The sequence below is a fragment of the Pleurodeles waltl genome, chromosome 3_1 (genome assembly GCF_031143425.1).
Source record: "Pleurodeles waltl isolate 20211129_DDA chromosome 3_1, aPleWal1.hap1.20221129, whole genome shotgun sequence".
Taxonomy (NCBI): Eukaryota; Metazoa; Chordata; class Amphibia; order Caudata; family Salamandridae; genus Pleurodeles; species Pleurodeles waltl.
The window spans coordinates 1,736,609,765-1,736,631,004 of NC_090440.1; the positions used below are offsets into that span (position 1 = coordinate 1,736,609,765).

General features: G+C 43.3%; 1 protein-coding gene across 1 annotated transcript in view; it reads left to right on the forward strand.

Moving 5' to 3' along the window:
* Nucleotides 1-21,240, forward strand: part of ERBB4 (erb-b2 receptor tyrosine kinase 4) — a 1,957,545-nt gene that overhangs the window by 485,590 nt on the left and 1,450,715 nt on the right. The window lies entirely within an intron of this gene.

A 21,240-nucleotide genomic window follows, 5' to 3' on the forward strand; every position in this document is an offset into this window, starting at 1 on the left:
AAATGTGTACATATAGGAACACAAAGGATTCACAACCCCTCCCAATCTCGTGCTGAGATCTGATTGGCTGCCAACACTTCAGTAAGGAAGTGTTGGCAGCCATTGTGGGACTTGGCTGAAAAGGGGCCAGGGTATGAACACCCTGACCCCTTAGCTCTAGTGCTGGGGTCCCAAAGGGACCGCCCCAGGGCTAAAAAGCATCTTAAACATTTTTTTACAGTGGAATCGCAACAGGGTTGCGAATCGCTGGTAAAGGTCCCACCCTTGGTTTTAAAAAACCAAGCCCACCGGGGGTCATTGTTTACTTTTTAATAGTGGTGCCTCCTGCCCCACCCTCCCACAGTCCTGGGGACAACCACCTCCCTGGGGTGAATGATAAGATATGAGTTGGGAGGGCCGCGTGGCCACCCCACGCTCCAGGGACCACCACCACCAGGGCAAAAATAATTTTCATGTGTGGGGGATTGCCGATGGCCTCCCCCACACCCACTAGGATCACCACCCCCTGGGGCACATACTAAATAATGTAAAGGGGGTTCATTTTGGATCCCATTATCCCCGGGGATCACCACCTCCCCGGGGCTATAATTGTAGGATGAAGGCCGCACAGCCCTCCTCGAGGACCCACTGATGGCCTTGGGGACCACCTTCTCCAAGGGCCATCTCCTGCTATGTCCTGCTATGTCTCAGGGTACAAACCCCATGGGACAGAGCTATTTGCTTTGACAGCTGCAGCCAAGCCACAGCAAGCACTTCAGTTTTTGACAGCAGGACCTGTTGTGAAGTGGGGTGCGAGTTATAGTTACCTTTAAGGCACAAGTTATAGTTACTTGAGGTAACTATAACTATAGCTGGTGAATTTCCTATGATCTTGTACGTTTTAAATGTAAGCCTGACTATAATGTCTCTGTAACCTTTGTTTTTTTTAAGTATATATATATATATATATATATATAGTCACATGAGTACATAAGATCATAAAATGTGGTTTCTGAAGGCCAGCAAGAGATTTGTTTTTTCAAGTACATTGGATTGTATAATAAGTAATTGTCAATATTTTCATTAAAATTAACTCTGGTGGTTTATATTTGTTTTGTGAGTTAGAAGTAATTTCTTTTGAAGTGTCTGGTGCACTCATGGAAGTATATTAAAAAAAAAAAGCCTTTGATCACACAATGAATGGTATCCCACAATAGAATGATCTTGAATCTTGTCTTGTATATTTTATTATTAGTCTTCAAGCTTTCAGCCAAGTCTCTAACCAACAGGTGTTTTGTGGTATCAGCTTTGTGCCTGCTACTTTATCAGGGCTAACGATAAAACACAACTAGTTAAAAACACCTTCTCTGATGCAATACAAATTATACACCTTAATAATAATATGTGGTGAGACCTTCATCCATTTTCTAATATACATAAACAACCTGTGTGTGAACATACTTCAAACAGTGCCTTAATTCCATACACTAAAATAGAATATTGATCATTTAATACATAATATAAAACAGCACTCCATTGCACCCAACTGTGACATATTCTAAATTACCTCTTCATCACCAAGTTTTAAAACCCAGTGAGAATCCCCAGCAGGCCCTCCCTAACATGAGTATAATACTATCCCACACATGTAAAACATACCTCCAAAGTAAACCTCCACTTGAATCTACGAAATATAAATGAGAAATCAAACCCATCAGTACGAGAGCCCTTGGATTATAGTACAAAGAGACTCAAAAAAATAGCACTTTGTGAAAGAATACACACTTAACCAATCAGGGGTGTATCCCAAAAACTAATGACAATAGAATAAATTGTGTTTTTTTAAACCTCAGAAGAATGTAAACATGTTTAAATCAAACCCATTGTATTACCAACACACTAGATAAATACATCTATATATTAGGCCGTACCTCCTGGTCGATCACTCTGAACAGCCTAACAAACATCAAAAACTATGAATGGCAATGGACCAGAGGAGATCTCTGGACGCTGAGGGACATTTGTTGGTTCTGAGCTTGCAATGGACATGCAGTCCTCTAAAAGCTGTATTCCGTGGGAGAGTCCTCAAAAGTAACATGACTCACATACTCCTTATCCCTGTGCTTCTAATCTCAGTTGAAATGTTGGCAATGCCTTCAGTGTTTAACACGGCATGTGTTTATAGAAATTAATGGAAACGTCTATCATTTATCAGTTTTATCTGTGTTTCTTGAAGAACTCCCATCAAACATAATCACAAGATTTTAGCTTCCAATCGATATTTAACATTTTAAAGTATTTGTGAGAAAATATAATTTTGTTTTGGAGAGCTTCAACCAAATTTACACGAAAGAGGTGCAAAATTAAAAAGGGTCAGGGGCTCTTCCATTGATAGAATCTCTTCCCACTCGAATATATGTTTGCTTATTTGATAAAAAAATAAACATTATTTTATCAGATACAGTTTTAAAGCAGTACTCTTTTCTCCTTTATAACTTTATCGCCCTTTTCATATCTTTTTGAAATGTATTTTAAATGGAAGACCCTAAAACCGATTGTCATGACATATTGTTTTAAAATACAATTTTTTCTTATTGAAAGCATGGCATAGCACTACTTTATGATCTTAAAAAATATACCTCAAAATATAGACCGAATGTCCAAATAGAACACAAAAATGAGTGCTAGTTTATGGACAGTCTAATCAGAAAGCTTTTTTCTGAGCAATAATTACCAGAATAAGCCTGCTCAGAATGCATACTTTGGCTGCTTGGTTATGGTAGCACTAAATATTTTTATGTACTTGTGGTGGCAGCCAGGGAAGGGGATTTCCGGGTTTATAGGGCAGAGAGGTGGACAAGTAAGCAGTGGTTGTTGGATTGACCCTCTAAGTCACTCTCAGTGTTTTCTGAGCATGATGAGCTGCAGCCTGAATTTTGGGGTCTGAAGATATTTGGGACAGTTTCTACTTGCCTTGGTGCCCCTGATCATGCCAGACGTCCATGTGTATTGGAGTGTCTGCCTATAAGTCGGGACTAGGTCCAGAATGATCACACACATAATTCTGAAAATGTCTGCTTTAGCATTTATTTAGGGAGGATAATATGCTGCTGGCAAAGCTTTATTTTGTGCCGGAGGACTTGCAGGGGGGTAATAAATGTATTGCCCACTGCTATGCACAATGGCAGCTGCTAATTACACGTTTCTTCTTTGTGGGCCCTTGCCTTCAGCTCAAGATCCTACTTTCGGGCCTTGGTAATTAACAGCCATTATTACCCACAGCAGTGTGCAATAACTTGTAATTATTCCAGCTTCGCATTTATTATTGTGCTATTGCCAAGCAGTGTTCAAACACCTTTCACATTGGCTGGCCCACTAATATGAGTTTGCTACGCAAGACACAGTTTCATTGTCGTTTTCTGTAACATTATAAATGACGTGTATGGTCGCTTTTGTCAAGTCGTTTTCTAATGCATGATTAAAATATTTTTCAGAGAAAAGCAACATTTTCATGAAAGAGGTAGGCTTCTGGGGTGTTTAGTGAGCATTTTAATACTCTTCGGAAACAATCATTCAAGCTTCCTTTCTCCTCTGGGAAATGCGGAGAAGATTTTAGTGAGGTTCTAACATGTTCAGGGTCAATTTATGTCCGATTCAGTTGTGGGTAATTCGATGTAAGACTCTGCGGGTATATGCGTCTCCATCTATAACGTGGTGCTTTCGATTCCAGGAATATATAGTCTGTCTGCCACAGAGGCAGGCTGTTCCACTTGGCTCAGCCCTATTTTCTGGGCCACTGAAGATAATGGCAGGGTTGATGTGGGATGTCTAGTGTGCACCTGCGGTAATTACTAAGAGCGCTTTAATGAGATCCAAGGTACACTCGGCGTGGCCTTCCAGCTCCATTCGAATCGTTGGCCGCGGAAGGCAATTGGCTCTTTTTATTCTAATATCGTAACAAAAAGAGACGGATCCTCCTACGCTGACGCTTTATTTCCTTGATGCTTTGGCTTCGTTTTCAAACGAATACGGGCTATACCTTCAAACAGTACTATGAGCTTAAACCCGCTTACCTTTGAAAATATATTGTTTTAATCTTAAAACAAAGGATAACCAGGCTATTCACAATACCCGTGTTCTAATGCATGTTATAATGGTTTTGTTCAAGGGCGAGTGAGGCCCAGGAGAATCTAGGATTCCCAAAACTGATACAGGATTCATTGATCCTAACATCATTATATTTTCATTTTTATTTTATTGCTGGATGTGCCATTTTTTCCCAACGATATGCTCGATTTTAGTTTTTATTTTGTATTTTTATGTGGTATATGTTATATATGCTGCTCATAAAAAAACAGATTCATCAATATTACTCCACTCTTTTGTTTGCATGCAGAATTCTGCTTTAAAGTTTATGGAAAAATATTCAGACACAACCTGGGAAGGAAGAAAAATGTTTCCAAAGTTTAGGGCAGTGTTTACTATATGCTAAACTCGCTTTTGAGTCTGCCAGAGGCTGTCACGGGTGGAACAAAGTCGTACATAAGTCTTCCTGGTATCTCTGAGAAGCTCTGCGTTATGAGGCCAATATAAAAATGCAAGGTGATGCCTCTAAGAGACCGCTTGATGAGCGTTTGGTTGGTTCTATGTCATATGGGCACCCTTGGCTCATGAAAAGCGTGCAGGGTAGGACTGGAATCCATCTCGCCAGATCAGCAGAGTTTGTTGGATGTTAAACACTCAAGCCTGGAACATCTGTGAGTCGCATGAAGGGTAAGGTTCTAAAAGAATGGTAAGTCAGACATTTAGTCAGTCAGATAATAAGTCTGTATTTCTGGATGCCATTTTGGCCTGTGACAGAGGAGTTAACTGCATATATGTCAGTGTATCTGGAAATGCTGAACATTTGGGATACTGAAACTTACACAAATTGCTGTTTAACAGAAAGATAGTTCTGGCTGAATCAGAACCAGTATCATATCAGATTGAGGACTCAAAGAGGTTGGCAGAGGTAAGCACAGTTAGCCATCTGTACCACCTTTCATTAACGAAGATTGATAGGAATGAGGTGGGCATAGTTGCTTATGAAGCCAATGAGTTGAACTGGGGTGCTATGCAAAGTGCCGGGTTACACTCAGGTCAGTGCTTCTATACCGACATAGACAGAACATTAGGAAAAATAATCTACTTCTAACAATTAAAGGACCCAAAGCGCAAATATATATTTAAAGCAAAGGCGATCTTATTGGAGACCCAAAACTGACCAGGATTTTTTCCAAAGAAAAGTAGTAGCTCCATTTCTGGTTGCCTGTAAGTTTGTCTTTCCTACCTAGCACTGGAACAAATGTGTGAAGGCACAATATCACTTGGTGCAAACCTTGTTCAGTATTAACTTATAAACATTTTTACTTTTGCTTAGTTCTCTAACTAGACACTACTTGGGAGAAAAAAAAAAAAAACTTCTGGGATTCCCAGCAACTTGCTCCCGGTGCTTTACATTGGTATTCAGTGCAGGGCTTTCTCTGCCTTACATATGTGCTGCTATTATTATTCATTGCTTGTAGTGGTCCTCGCCATCATGTTATAGCCACAGGACACCTTGCATCAATTATAACATAATACATATTAATATTCACATATATTAAAAAAGAAAACGAGATGGATCACATTCTTAAAAGGCGAGATAATTGCTAAGCCGGCAGCTCCCTGCTGCAATGGAGAGCGACAGTGAAGTGAGGGTTCTTGCGCGGACGCCTGACTGCAAGCACACTGATGTAGAACATTTGTAAATGATTTGGATCGTCTTTCTTCCATACAATGTACTTGGTGAGGTAGTGAGGTCACGGTTCTGGTGAACGAGCCCCACTTCAGGCCAATCGATTGAAGGGATTCGGAAATGGTTTCCATTGGCTTTTTCATGCCACACAGTGTGCCCAGTGATCCTTTTGTTATACAGAGGTAGTGAATGGAGATGGGCATCTCTAAGCACAGCGTGTCAGGTGCCAACTGCAGCACTGTACCACAGCACAATAGTAATTGTTCAGCAATATGATGGTGTCACAACAAATCAGATCATTCCTAGGCTCTTCCACTGGTCTGTTTATTACCATTTATTTAACAGGCCTCTGTTCTGTGGCAAATTGAATTTTGAATTTGCAACAAAGGAGATATTAATGGTAAGTGCAAATCACATATTGAGGTTAGAATTTCATATTGCACCTTTTATCGTTCAGAAACTTTTCCCTTTGTGTTAGCCTGTTATTACTTTAATGTTTTGTGCGTTTTATACTGTGTTTAGCTGCATGTCTAACATTACACTCCTACTAATAACTGTGTGAAGCAGTATTTTTTGTGCCTCTATTAGTCTTGAACTTCCCAGTTACCCAATAATCAAACAAGCCTGCTTCCTGTTTAATATCCTGCTATAGTCTGTGAACTAAATGTCAGCCAGCAACATTTTCAAGCATAGTCAAATTAGGTTTTTATGATCAATATTAAAGATCAAACGTCACAATCAAGAGACTCATGAATAAATAATTCAGAGCAAAAACACATTGTTTACTCCATATTTATGTTCCTTTTTTATAGCCCAAAAACAGCTATAGCCTGAAGTCATTCTGCTGATACCAGCTAATCTCCTCAGAAGTAAGATGTGTCTCAAAATGGCCGAAGTGACAATATTCACAATGCGTTCATTAGGACAGCTGTGCAGTGGGTTTGTCAAGGTTCCTCTTAGGAAGGGATCTAAACGTATCTAAAAATGATCTTCATCATTTCCTTTTCCAATAATTGTACAAAAAACAGTATGATGCACAATCAAAATTGGCATCAATCAATCATGTCAAAGTCAAGGACTAGATAACATTATCATCCCTTCAATCCAACATTTAATTTTTGACCAATCATATTTTTCATCCCAACTAACTGTTGAACACACAGCTCACAAATTATGGATATCTGGTTTGGGGCCTTTTTATTCTTTTGCTGGGAAAGTGAGACCCACAGTGTGCTCAAGGAGTAGCTCACTGTTATATAGTAGTCTGCCCAGATTTAAGAAGGCCTAGCACCTCCTTGCCCCACATTAGCGTAATTTTTTATGACGCTAATGTGGCTCAATGAGGCCAAATTCGCTGCACCAGATTCACACCTTTTCCCCACCCGGCTTTACAACACAGCTCGGTTGGAGAAATATAAGTGTGCATGTCTATTTGGCAGGCCTAAGACAGCCGGCCAAACTGACATGCGCACTTACAAGTGCCCACCACTCCTCGGTGCCGCTGTACAAGAGGATGGCCCTGCCCTGCTCGACTTACATCAGCTGTCAGTGAAAAATTAAATGATAACATTGTTTTATTATAATTTTATTTTTCATCTGGCTTTGAGCAGGAAGGCGAAGCTCCTCCGCCATTACAGAGAAGCCGTCGCTGGCAGCAGGGACCTGTAATTCGAACATCAACCTTTACATTTGGTACTTGTAAATACATAATCTGAGCAAAAAGACACAATGGCTTGCCCGAGATTGCCTCTTTTGTATTAAATGATGGAAGGTGGAATTAGAACCCATGAACCAATTCTTCTGAGTCTGCATTTCTTCGTTCTTTCAAAAGATGGCATAAATTATCTTAATTTTAGAAGGTAAATAACAGGTACTTAAAATTGACAGACTTCAAGATGGAGTGTATGTCAAGACCCACTCTGAAAAGCTCAATGATGCATTACCCATGAAAAAGGAAGCAGAATCTCTTTAGAACATATTCATTTCCCATGGTCTTCATGAATGTTGGATAAAAGTGGCACCGAGGAGGTATTAAGGATTTCCATAGACTGGTGTATATGATGGATTGCGGCAGAAACATAAATATAACATGCTCTCCGAAAATGAATTTGACTAACTATCTGAGAACTAGAAATAGCCATTGTCAGATGTAATACTGGAAGGTAAAGACAGAAGATGAAGCAATCCATCGCATTGGTCACATAAGAATGGATCAAAATAATTTTAGATACATTGTAAGTAATAGGGACAAACACTTACTAAGTAGTTCAGGAAAAGAAATCAGAATAGGTGAGTTGGCACGACAGTAAAACTAAGATGTAGAAGTTCTTGGAAGTGTGGAATTAGAATATGGACTTTTAAACAGTATGCTCCAAAAAGATTGTATCAAAGATATCGACAACCAGAACATAATTGAGGTAACTATACATAGGTAATTATAGGTTTACTACAATAAACTCCATAGATATATTTATTTTGAATATATATACATATCTCTATATATATATATACAGATACAGATAGGTATATATATGTGTGTGTGTGTGTCTGTGTGTGTAGATATGGAGCTAAGAATGTTAAGTCTATACTTACTTGCATATACTCTTACTTAGCTACAATATTCTTTTGGCATGATATTTTAGTAGCTATCTTCTGACATGTATTCCCTTTATTGAGGTTGGTATGGCAATCAAAATCTGTCGATTTTTGAAGTATTGGTTTTACAAACAAGTGCCAGGGAAAGAGATGCTCAAAGAGACTATTCCTTTATCTGTCTTCCTCTATTGCCAAATGGTGGACCTGACATATTGAGCAACATCAGAGCTTTGCATCCCAACTAGTTTCACTACCCTGTATCATCTAAAGTTAATTTAAATTAATGGAGAAGGAGGTAACAAAGCATCATCAGTAATTTATTGAACCACATTTTTTTTTTCACACTCATCAGTCACGATGTAGGTCTTTGAGGGGCACTGAATTCCACTGACTAATATTAGCAAGACGCTTTTTTTTCTTCAGGATGGGTACAAGCAAACAGCCTGAATATGTCTTGACCTCTCCTCGAACTCTATCAGTCTGGGACAAGATCTACTGAGCAGTAGGACCAAATCCGGAATTTAAGGATTGGGCTGGTCAAGGTATCTGCACATAAATACTTATGTTGATTTCCAATGGGTCATCCTTATAAAGCCAAGTTCTCAACCACTACATGCATCTTCTGGTGCACCACGTTTACAAGTACCATGTGTGCTTTCAATTGTATGCCAGCAACACCCAGACCGTGAATAAAAAAACAAAGAAGTAGGCCAGTATCACCAGATACAACAGAATTAAGTATGCACACCATCAGGCCAGCAAATCATTTACATATGCAGTTTATGGCTTATATAGTCCGTTCCTTATTTCTATTATTGATTTGATTCATGGACCATGAAGTTGTGAATAATCCAGGCCATTGTTTCTAATGTCAATATATACACCCTTTTGGCTCATTAGGTCATGCAAGTGCATTGTAATCGTTATGGTAAAATAACTATGAGTGCAATTCCTCAATCAGATTTTGCTCTTTTTGGAACTCCTCAGGTGTAACACAGATGGTGAGAGAGATGTCCAAATAGTGAGAGTTCCTGTCCAATGATAGTCTATATGTTCAGGGTCATCCTCCCTGGTGTGCAGCCATCTTATGCTCTGATTAACTCATAATAGAAAATGCAAAACCAGAATAGACTGAACACACCGTTAGGCCAATAAACCACTTAGAGGTGCAGTAAATGACTTAAAAAGTCCTGTCTGTTCAAAGTCGTATGCATGGGGCATAGGCCATACTCTGGCAACTGGCACCCCACTACTTACAGTCAAGAGTCTTCTTGTTGTGCTCCATAAACAATCAACCAACAAGACTTGAATCATTTGGAACCTGGAGGCAGATCACTGCGAGATGAGTGCACCAGGTTGTAGCATGCATTGAGCCCAGTGGTGGAACTCTACACCCTCCTCGAAAATACTGAACTGTACAAGCTGCTCTTTAGCTCAAATCCAAGAAGCACCAAGATGGTGATTGAAGAATATGATATTGTTGTTCCCATCAGCAGCCAAATCGATCTCGAACATTTCCCACATCCATATACTTACATTTTACCCCACGGTGCCCTGAGGTAGCGGTCAATGGATAACAGGCAGAACGTATCAAAATTATCAAATAACCAAATATCTGTGTAAATAAACTCTTTCAAACATAGAGTTTAAGATTAATATTTCATGTGTCCCTGCTTTGTTATGGTATTTACATCAGCGATTAAGTTCTCACTGCTGAATGTTAATTAGTCAAATTAGGGAAGTCATGAGCACCATTTCCAATGAATGAATAGTTGTTCAATTTTGTTTGGCAAACGCTTGCACTTATTCACTGCTTCGTAGTCTTCATTTAAGTCTGAAGCTCTCGAGATGAAGTGCGCCGGCCCAGCCACTAGCTGATTGAAGATGCCTCGGATAATTACCTTAGAGATTAAAATTAGAACGAAGCTGAGGTGCTTTCAGTAAAAATATGAATCCTGCTAAACCACAGATCTTTCCCATCATGCTAACATTTTGGCACCAGTTACCCCTACTGACTCTGCAAGCGGCAATATATACCTACCATGCTGACAAATGTGAATTGGAGAAATGAGTCATGCAATTCTTTAGGCGACTCAAACCATTCCAGATGTCCAACAGGAAGAATAACATAACTTTTTCAGTGTATCTCAGAAGGTGCCAATTTTCGCCCTTGTGAGTTTATAATCTTCATGCCTTACCTGTTTGCTACCGTGACAAGTAGTTTTGGAAAAAAGACAGGAGAGGGGCCTTTGCGAATAGCTGCTCCCCGAGGTAGTAATGCTCGGCAGGTCACTGTGGTCACTTCGAAAAGAATGTAAGCCCTGCAGATAAATCATACATATATGTAATAAATGGAGACTAAGGGGATGTTCTAAAGCTGTCATGTTTTGTACATCTTTGGTAAACAGGATGAAGCACCAGCTTGTTTCATCTTTCTTTACAGATAATAGTCTGCAAGAATGAACTATGAGTCTCCTCCTCCCTGAGAAACATTTTAGAATGCGAAAATGTCATTCAGTATTTTTTTCTACACTAGACTTGTCTACTTCACAAAAGGTTATTAAAACTCTGGGTTAAGCCTTCATCACTATTAAATTCAGTAAGTAATACAACGGAAGGAATATTTGACAACCTTTCACTCAGGTGGTCTGTCCCTTAAACGTGGCACCTGCTGCCTGACATAGGCTTCAGTGGAAATGACCTCTACACCTCTCCAGGGCCTCCATCTTTTCCAAGCTTGGATTCTGCTTCTCTATTGACACAAATGACTTCTAGCTACACCAGCAAGATACAACCTAGACCGTGATAGTTAAAGATAACAATGGTGCTTGGTTGTCCTAACTTTGTCCAGTGGGTTTACCCTATGTCGTTCCCCTGGAAGAGGGTTAAGGGACGATGTTGGATGGCTAGCCAACTCATGGTCCAAATGGTGGAGAATTTCATGCCATAGTTAAAAATATTCACCTGCCTGGCAGACATCTCTCTACTTACAGTGCATCCAAAGGTTGGGATGATGGGTTATAGGCACAGCTGGATGCTGAGGAGGAATTATGCTTCTTTCGCCCTACCAGCATTTTCAAATAATCTCTCAAGGTGAGAGCTTGTATGAGGAAAACAAATAATCACTGGTTCTGACACATAGAGATATTACTCCATCTGCGTTGGTAACATTGTTTGCTTTTTGACCACGAGCCTATCATGCCTGCTACAGTGGATCAGGGCTGAATAAATCAGTAGTGGTGGTCTTTCTCTAAATATGGCTGTGTTACCACCACTGTGACTTGGCAGTAGTTACATATGTTGGTCTAATCAGCTAAATTTCACCATCAGTTCTGTCACTTCCTAATGGCTCGGCTGAACCCTAAATCACCCTTGGCTTTATGTTTGATACAACATTGGGCTAGATGTATGATGCATTTTTGCCTCGCAAACAGCTTGATTCATAGAATCAGGCAGTTTGTTCTTGCAATTGTGCTTTTTGAAATGTACAAGCACTAAATTGCAATTTGGTAACTTGTTATTGTTTCACAGTTTGGGTTTGCGACCCAAAACATAATCACTATTTGGAATGGGCATGTTCTGGGCGCCCCTGCCAAGTAGGGAATATGAATGATATGTACTAAAGTTTTGCGTTCAGAATGGGATTGCAAAACATTTGCACTTTACCACCAATTCAAAGCTAATGGGACCCCTTCCCCTCTGAGAATGTTTGGGAAAAAAAAATAAGAGCAGGCAATGGTCCCACAGACCACTGCCTACTCTTAAAATATGAAAATAATCATTTAATTTTTAAGGAAAATGGGCTGCAATTTAAAAAAGAAATGAATACTTTATGTAAAAGCAGTCACATTGATGATGGTCTGCTGAACACAGCAGGCCACCATCTCTGTGGTGGCTGCCAATCGTAGAGGGTCACAAATTGTGACCTACCTTATTAAGGTAGGACTATTTGCACCCCACTACAAAATGCTACTTAGGTAATGGGGGGAATAACCTCTTTGTACCTTAGTATTAGCGATTACCAAATCGTGATTCACGAAAAAACGCTACTGGGTAATGACTACTACTTTTTGTTCGTACATTTAGCCCATTGCCCTTAATTCTGGAATATGTAAGTTCTGGTGAGCACATGTTTTTAAAACTAATGGTATGATATGACTTAACCTTGTCTTACACATGAAGAATGCATCATTGCTGTTAATGTTTTGATCAGATTAAAACTGAGCTATTGCAAATCCCTTTTCCTGGAATCACAAGACTGCGGGTTACAGTACATTCACCTGGTTTAGTATATGGTGGCACAAGTGGCAGTGGAATCAACAATGCACGTTGCGCCTCTGACCTGCTGAGCTCTCTAGATTGGCTCCCTATTAATATCTGACTATTATTATAATCAAAATGTAGTATGCACAAAACTACCTATAAACTGTCCCACCAGTTTCCGAAGTGAAATGTACTTGAAGTTAGGGAATTAGTTAAAACTTTCCATTTCTCGTGACAGGGCGTATAGGGCCAACGCTTGTAGAAACTATTTAGTCCTGTAACTGTTGCACTCTTTCTTTCGTATACATTATTTTCAATTATTAATTAAAATTCATTTATAGCCCAATCTCCACCGGTTTTTAAGACTTACTTAAGTGCAGCAGCATCCTCGACAAGAGAGTGCTGCCTTTCATTTGTCCTGGTACCACTCAACTGAGGTGCTGTTAAAAAACTTCGGGCTTCTAATGCCAGAAAGAAATCCTCCACTGAGAGTCCTGCTTCAGCAACTGTGAATGTGGTGGTGCCAGTTTCCTCTCTGTTGTGAGAAAGAATCAACACACTTAGGGGTCATCTCTGGTCCAGCAGGAGTAGGAGGAGTAGGAGGAGAGAAAATTACACTGTGGAAGCTCCACCGCCACTTCCCAGAAATAATGCTACCACCCCATTCAGAGATCCGCATGTTGTAAATGATGAAAAACCTTCGAGTACGTATTTTTTCCCCTTTTTAAACTGTATGCTCCGAATGGGGACCTATTTCCCAACGAAAGTCCTTCTAAGGTAAAACCTGAATTTATGCGGAGAAAAAAAACAGAGGTCAGAGGGATATTAATCCAAACCCTGAATATCTGATGAAGTGAGTTTGTTCCAAATGTGGCGAACTGTCAAAGAGGTTGTAACTATGGATTTTAAGAGGGAACCACATTCCGCTCGAGAGGACAAAAGTTCTACTGTTTCGTGCTCGCCTGGATTATGACCGGTGGATTTTAATCAAAATGATTAACCATAGCAGCTACCTGCACCTAAACCCCGTAAAAAAGACCCCATAAACTGAATATCGCCGTTTTGTGAGGTAAAGCTGCTTGTTAGACCCTCGGACCCTCCGCTTGTTTCAACAATGAATGTTTTGCCCTATTTCCTTCCTTCCAAGATTACTGTGATTGTAATCTATAAAATTGAGCGGCAGTTGCACGTGTCGTCATCAGAGCCGGAGACTACAACGCATTATATTATAGTGTTCGCTTCCTTGGTTTGATAAGGTTAATGTAAGGATCATTCGATTAGAGATGTGATCCGGCCCTCTGCACATTGGTATTTACGCTCTGAGCCATTTAATATAGTTCTGCTGCGTTCTTCGTCCTAATTACCCTACGAGGCACGCGCAGCCGAGTGAGGGACCGTGACGAGCTTTGTGTGAGATGACACTTGCCGGGAGGACAGAGACAGACACTTGCGGGGGCAGAGAAAGAGACATGGAGAGGGAGAGGCGCGCGCCGGGAGGAAGAGACAGAAAGAGACACTGAAGTGAGCAGCGAGTGACACTGGCGAGGATAAAACACAAATAGAGAGCTGCATGGGGCGGGAAAGAGAGGCACAAACTGAAAGGGACCCAGAAGGGCGAGGCAAAGATAGCGAGAAAGGAGGAAAATAGAATGCCTTAATGTGACTGTGAGAAAATGGACAGAGAGAGCGAAAAGCTCACAGAGAGCCTCTGACCATGTCAGACATAGATGGAAGCGCTCACACAGGAGAGTCTAGAGCTAAGGGGCTTTCAGAACGTGTCACGTCAAGTGAACGTAAATATAGTGTCGTCGTTATTGGACGACACCATTTCCTGTTCCTTGTTTGATGGAGGGTCAGCCCCCCCACATCCCTCGATCTCCCCGTGGGTCCGGCCTCGGGAGACGTCATAGGGAGAGGTTAAATAGAGTGGCCCCTGTGGGCTGGGTTAGTTATAGCGAGTGCGGAGCAGATATTAATAAAGTGCACGCCATAAGCCTTGTAACACTGTGTCGTGTGTTTTCTGGTCCACACTACACTGGCGACGTTGGGGGCCATGCACTCTCACACGCGCCTCATCTTCACAACAGCCATCTCCGCCCAGCACTGAAAGCCCCAGCTGATCAGACGCCTAAGCGCTCAGGGAGCGCATGAAGATCCGTGACCTCCACTAATCGTGGACTGGCTTGACGCAAAGCAAAGCCCGAAGACCCCCTTGGCTACTGCATCACAAGGTGAAAAATCTACTCTGCGTTTCCCATCACCAGATTCTCCTCGCCCAGAGAGTATGAAAAAAAAAAAAAAAGGGAAGAAAGGAGTACAAGGCCTGCACCCACCACACTAAAGCACTGCAGTAATCAGACACTAAACCTTGCATTTATTAACCCTCAACTGCATCGTGCCAGGTTGGCTGCCACATCATACCCACTGCCTTCCAGAATGGCTAGCATGCACACCATAGAAACCTTCGCAGTCACCGGAGCCCTCCCCATCCAAGCGACACACTGGAAAGCCTGGGTTGAATGCCTCAACACCTATTTCAAGGCCATTGGGGTAGCAGATGAAAGGAGACTCCTGCTACTCCTTTGCCTACGGGGGTGCGGACATCCACAATATCGCCATGGCAGTCAATGAAGCAACACCACACACGTACACCACGTTGAGAGATGCCATCACAGCACACTTCAAGCCCTTCACCAATCCTGAATATGAAGGGTTCCTACTCCGGCAAGCCCACCAAAAGCCAGATGAGTCTGTGGACGTTTACTACACCCGGTTGAGAGAACTGGCTAGCACCTGCACGCTGCCGGATGAAGAGGATGAATTAAGAGCCTAGTTCATCCAAGGATCCTTGTCCTCCAAGCTGTGCGAGTGAATCCTCCAAGAACCCAGCATGAGCATGAGGGACATCCTAACACTAGGGCAGTTGAAAGAACTGTCAAAAGCCCTAGCGGCGCACATGGAGCAAGCACCAACCCCGTGATCAAGACAGAACCAGTCAACGCCGTCCTTCAGAAGTCCACCAAAGTCAAGACTGAACGGCCCAGACCAGAACGGAAGAACTGTCCATGCGGATGGCGCGGGGGCATGCTGCCACACCCAGGTGAATGTCCTGCAAAAGATAAAATATGCAGCGCTGTGGGAAATAAAATCACTTTGCAAAGGTGTGCTACTCGACACCCCGAATGGTGCCATCTGGCCTGAAAAAGCCAGTAAAGGCCATTGCTGCTCCCTCCACCTCATCTTCTGATGGTGGCATAAACGATGACCAAGAAACAGTCCACAGGGTGAGGACCATGAGCTCGACCCGTACCCATTAATGAAAACTACTCATGTGCCAGATAATGGTGAATGGACACCCTGTATCAGCCCTGATCAACACAGGTGCCAGCATTGACCTCATGGCCACTGCAGTGTACAGACACCTGTCAGAACCCCCCAGCTTTTGACCAACCAAGGTGCAAGTCTACGCCTTTGGGAACACCAAGTCACTACAGATAACTGGCATATTCATGAAAAACTTCTCCCACGAGTCTGCCAGCACGACCACCAAAATATACGCGTCACGAGAAGGGACTGGGTTCTTGCTGGGCTGCCATGCCGCCCAAAGCCTAAGTCTCAACCAGTTTGCCTTCAGTGTCCACGCCAATGACCTGGAGAACCTTGTTCAAGAGTTTGCTGCCTTCTTCGAAGTCATAGAATGTCTGTGAGGTCCCTCACTCCGGTTACACATAGACAAATCCATCACAACAGTTGCACTGAGACACAGAAGAATCGACTTCCACCTCTGCCAGAAGGTGGAAAAAGAACTCCAAGTCCTAGTAGAAGCCGGGGTCATCGAGAAGGTATCGGGGCCAACCCCATGGGTATCCACAATAGTGGTCACCAAGAAACCGAAACAGCCTGACAAGGTGTGCATCTGCGTAGACATGAGGGTGCTGAACAAGGTTATCAAATGGGAGAGACATCTGACCCCCACTACCGACTACATAATCCGCGAGTTGGCTGGTTCAAAATGTTTTTAAAAAATGGGCCTACGGTCTGGCTATCATCAGATTCTGCTGCACCCTGACTCCCGGCCAATCACCACCTTTTCAACCCATACTGGCCTCTGAAGGTACACTTCTTTGAACTTCGGGATCTCCAGGGCAGCCGAAGTCTTTCAACGCACTGTTCGGAGGGTTGTGCAAGCTATACCCAGAGTCCTAAATGTCAGCGATGACATCTTGGTGCAATGACCCGACCTTGCAAGACCACCTCACTCCCCTACGAATGGTTTACACCAAGCTAAGAGAGTGCGGGCTAATGCTTCACCAAGACAAATGAGTTCCTGAAGAGAGACATCAGTTTCTTCCAGTATAGGTTCTCCGAGACCGGAATCGGGCCTGACCCCACCAAAGTAAAAGAGATTCAGGAAGCGCCGGGCCCAACCTCCGTGTCCGGGGTGCAAAGTTTTCTAAGCATGGTCAATTTCAGCGGAAGATTCAAGAAGAACCTATCAGACCTAAGAGGCCCGTTGCGGGACCTGAATAAAGCCAATAGCCCCGGAGTGTGGGGGAAAGATCAAGAGCAGGCATTCCACAAAACCAAGGAAGCCCTCTCAGCCAGCTCCACCCTCTTAAACTTTGATCCACAACAAAAGTCTCAGTTGGTCGTTGATGCCAGCCCCATCGGACTCGGCACTGTGCTAGCCCAAAAACAGGACAGTGATGAGTGGGCGCCCAGGGCCTATGCCAGCAGGACTTTGACGCCCATCGAACAGCGATACTCACAGATTGAAAGGAAATCCATCGCTATCCACTGGAGATGCAGACACTGCCACCTGTATCTCTATGGCAAGACCTTCACCGTTTTGACTGGCTACAAGCCATTACTCCCACTCTTTAGACGATCGTCCTCTAAGTCACCCCCGAGGATAGAAAAGTGGATCCTTCAGCTGCAAGAGTTCAATTTCACCATCGAGTACCAACCAGGGCTATGAAACCCTGCAGATTTCTAGTCAAGTCATGCATGTCCAGCCACGCCACAGGAGACCCAAGAAGCAAGAGATACCGAGGAATATGTCAGACTCATTGTCGACCGAGCCAGACCACTGCCCATGCCCCTCACAGAAGTGATAGAGGCAACGTCCCAGGATGACTGCCTGCAGCCTGCTGTCAAGGCCCTCCGGTCAGACGACTGGTGGCCATTGCAACATCTTGCGGCTTTTCACACACCAGAAGCTAGGTCCACCCTCTTGGCCTTCTTCCACGCCCACCAAGAACTTTCTGTCAGCAAAGATGGTTGCCTTCTGAAAGGCCCTGCCTTCTCCTCCCTGCAAGCCTGAAGTTTCGAACCGTTGCAGTCGCCCACAGAACCCACCAAGGGATTCTAAACTTCAAGAGCGGACTCCGGAGCAAGGTTGGTTCCCAGGCCTTATCAGCAAGTGGAGGAAGTCATGAGGAACTGCACGATCTGCGAAGCAGGTGGGCAGCCTATTCCGCCGGCCCGGTCATCACTGAGGATGGTCCCACCGCTCCGTGGCAGCATGCAAGCACCAATGTCGGGAGCCTCCCAGATGGGTCCTATATGCTAATAATCATGGACGACTACTCCCATTACCCAGAAGTGGAGATTGTCAAGACGACTGCGATGACTGACGTCATCCCAAAGGTGAAGAAAGTAATGACCACCCACTGTCTCTTTGGTGAGATTCGCAAGGACAATGGTCTCCTTTTCAATGACCATGAGTGGGCCGAGTTCCTACAAACCCAGAACGTTAAATATATCGACGAGTAACACCCAGGAGACCCCAAGCCAATGGGGAAGTAGAGCGTTTTGTTAGGACAATCTCCGAGATGATTCGGATAGCGGTGGCAGAGGCCCGAAGTGTGGAACGAGCTATCTACAGTTCCCTGCGGGAATATCGAGTTACTACCCATGCCACGTTAGGAGTCGCTCTAACCCAGCTGTTCATTGAGCAAGCCGTAATACTCAGTACCCCATCATCCCACATGGGCTGCTCAACCCCATCCATTGAACAGCTCGGGAGCTCACAACCTTGCAATAGTGACTACACGTCAAGGCGGAGAAGAGCCAAACAAAGTGTTGTCCAAAGGGGCGACTGAGTGCTAGTGAAAGACTGCCACCCAGGTGGCAAGTTCCAGCTGTCTTTCGAGAAAGACCCCTGGACAGTGTTTGGGGTGAAAGGCACCATGGTGACAGCGGAAAGGAATGGCAACGTTGGCACTACGGACGTATCCTGGTTCAAGAAGCTACCAAACTGTGCTTTCTTGGAGGAACCCAGTGAGTCTCTTTGAGATGATGACCCTGGGATAATCTCCCCACAGCGAATCAGTCTTTGAGTGACACAGCTATCAGAAACCATGTTCGGGAAACCTCGAGCCTGACAGGGTCGTCACCCATCTCAGAAGAACCAGCATAACGATCACCCAAGTCCAAGTTGAAGGTAGAGTCTCTGAGAGCTCATCTGGGAGAGCTGGGAATGGACACTATCTGTTGCAGTCGAATCGTGACCCCCTCCAGGCAGTACGCTGACTTTGTAGTGCCATGAACCAATTTACCATTTTCTGTGGTACCATGTTCCGTTGATGTTTGTATGTGAAGGTGACGTTTACATATTAAGTTATTTGTTCCTTTTAGTGGGAGGGATGTAGTGTCTTCATTATTGGACGGCACCATTTCCTGTTACATGTACTGGGGGAAGGTCATACCCCCTGTCCTCGATCTCCCCATGGGTCCGGCCAGGGAAGACATCATAGGTAGGGGTTAAATAGAGTGCCCACTTCGGGCAGGGTTAGTTATAGCGAGTGCGGAGCAAAGATTAATAAAGTGCACGCCATAAGCTTTGCAACACAGTGTCATGTGTTTTCTGGCCCACGCTACAGTAGATAGTAGCACTCAGCCAGAAAAGATAAGGAAGGGACAGGACATTTTTTTCACATTTTCTTTGCTCTAGTCTCTAGCACATGTGTACCTGGCATGCCAATAAAAAATTGAAAGGGTTTATTAACAAAAGAAAAAGCCGTTATCTGTGAATCTCAGATTTGGTCAGACAGACGCCCTCCACCCCAGTATAAAGGCACACATTAGTAGAATTCTACACACAGACATCAAATGAAGATCACATGACTTCATCAAACAAACAGAGTACACAGGTGCCTAACTCTGAAATAATGAGAAAGGAAGCAGGCAACCTCAAAAAGTTACACAAATGTAAACCTTTTTACCCCTCACAAGCTAATCAACACTTTCATGTCTTGAGAGCCAATATGAGAACAGGATGCTTAAAGTGTCAGAGACGGGCATTTCTTTTATGCATGGTTACCAGGAGCAAGAAACAGGGCAGCAGCCCTTACAATTACACTGAGACAATAATTCACAATTCACAACAAACAATGCCAACAAATTACAATGCAACAAAATATTTAGATCATTAGAGGAAATACTGCAGAGCCATAGCTGAACTGAAAGTAGGAGCAATAAAGAGAAATTAAAATAATGCACAATTAGTTGAAAGGAAATCACAAAGGATGTATTTTCAGAAGTTTTCAGAAAAAGGAACAATGCTTGAGTCCTGAATAGGGATGAAAGGAATTACACAGACAAGATGCAGCACTTTTGAAAGATGAGTCAGCATCATAGATGTTTTAATCTTCAGGGTTTCCAGTTGTGTGGTTGCTTCTAGTCCCTTAATTCCTCCTGAAATGGTTAAGAACTTTGCCAAGAGGACAATGTACTACAAGGTTACCTCCCACCCCTTCTTATTTTGTAATGCTTTGTTGGAAGAAGAGCGGAGGACTGTTTTGGCCAGCAAAAGCCACTGACTAAAGATATTGATGTCAATTTAACTGGGTTTTCTGGGTACTCCTGTGGCTAACACAGACAGGCTTCCTGAGTGGTAAGAAGTACTGTTCAGTGGTACACTCAACAGTCTCCGCAGGGAAGGTGTGTTGACATGGTCTGCAGAGATATAATGAACGAGCCTTTTTAGAAGTGCCTTGAAATAACTGATGTTAGCCAATAACCTTTTGCTTTTTGTTCTTCCAAAGTAATGTCAAGTGCAATTATTGGGTTTTAATGAACAGCTCTAGGCCATTGTGAGAGAAACTGGAGGAAAACACAGTAAGGAAAGGAAGAGAAAGCAACAGAGAAAGGGAGACAGAAAGAACAGTAAATTAAAGGAAGAGACATAGGGTCCCAGTTTGGCGGTCGGACCACCATGGTGACGGTCTTTTGAATGGTGCCAGGCCGACTGTCCCAAGACCGGTGGAATACGAGTTCCCCATGGGGCTGGTGTGACTGGCGGGGGAGGCAGTATAATGGAGCTACAGCCAGCCATGCATCCCTACCTGTTGGCACGATGAGCGGACTGTGCCCATACAGCATGTTGTGCATGGGACACAGTGCACCCACAAACCCTAAATTTTTTTGGGGGGCTCACATTGGTCCTCCATGGGGCCTCTCCATTTTGGGCCCCTTACCTGCCTAACTGCCAATCTTTCCATGGTGGTAGGATCACCATTGAAAGCTCGGCGGTCCTGCAGGTTGTAATGGCTATGGTGGTCTTAATACCGGGATCTACAACATTGGCAGCCACAGTCCCCATTTCACTGACTATGATGATGCCG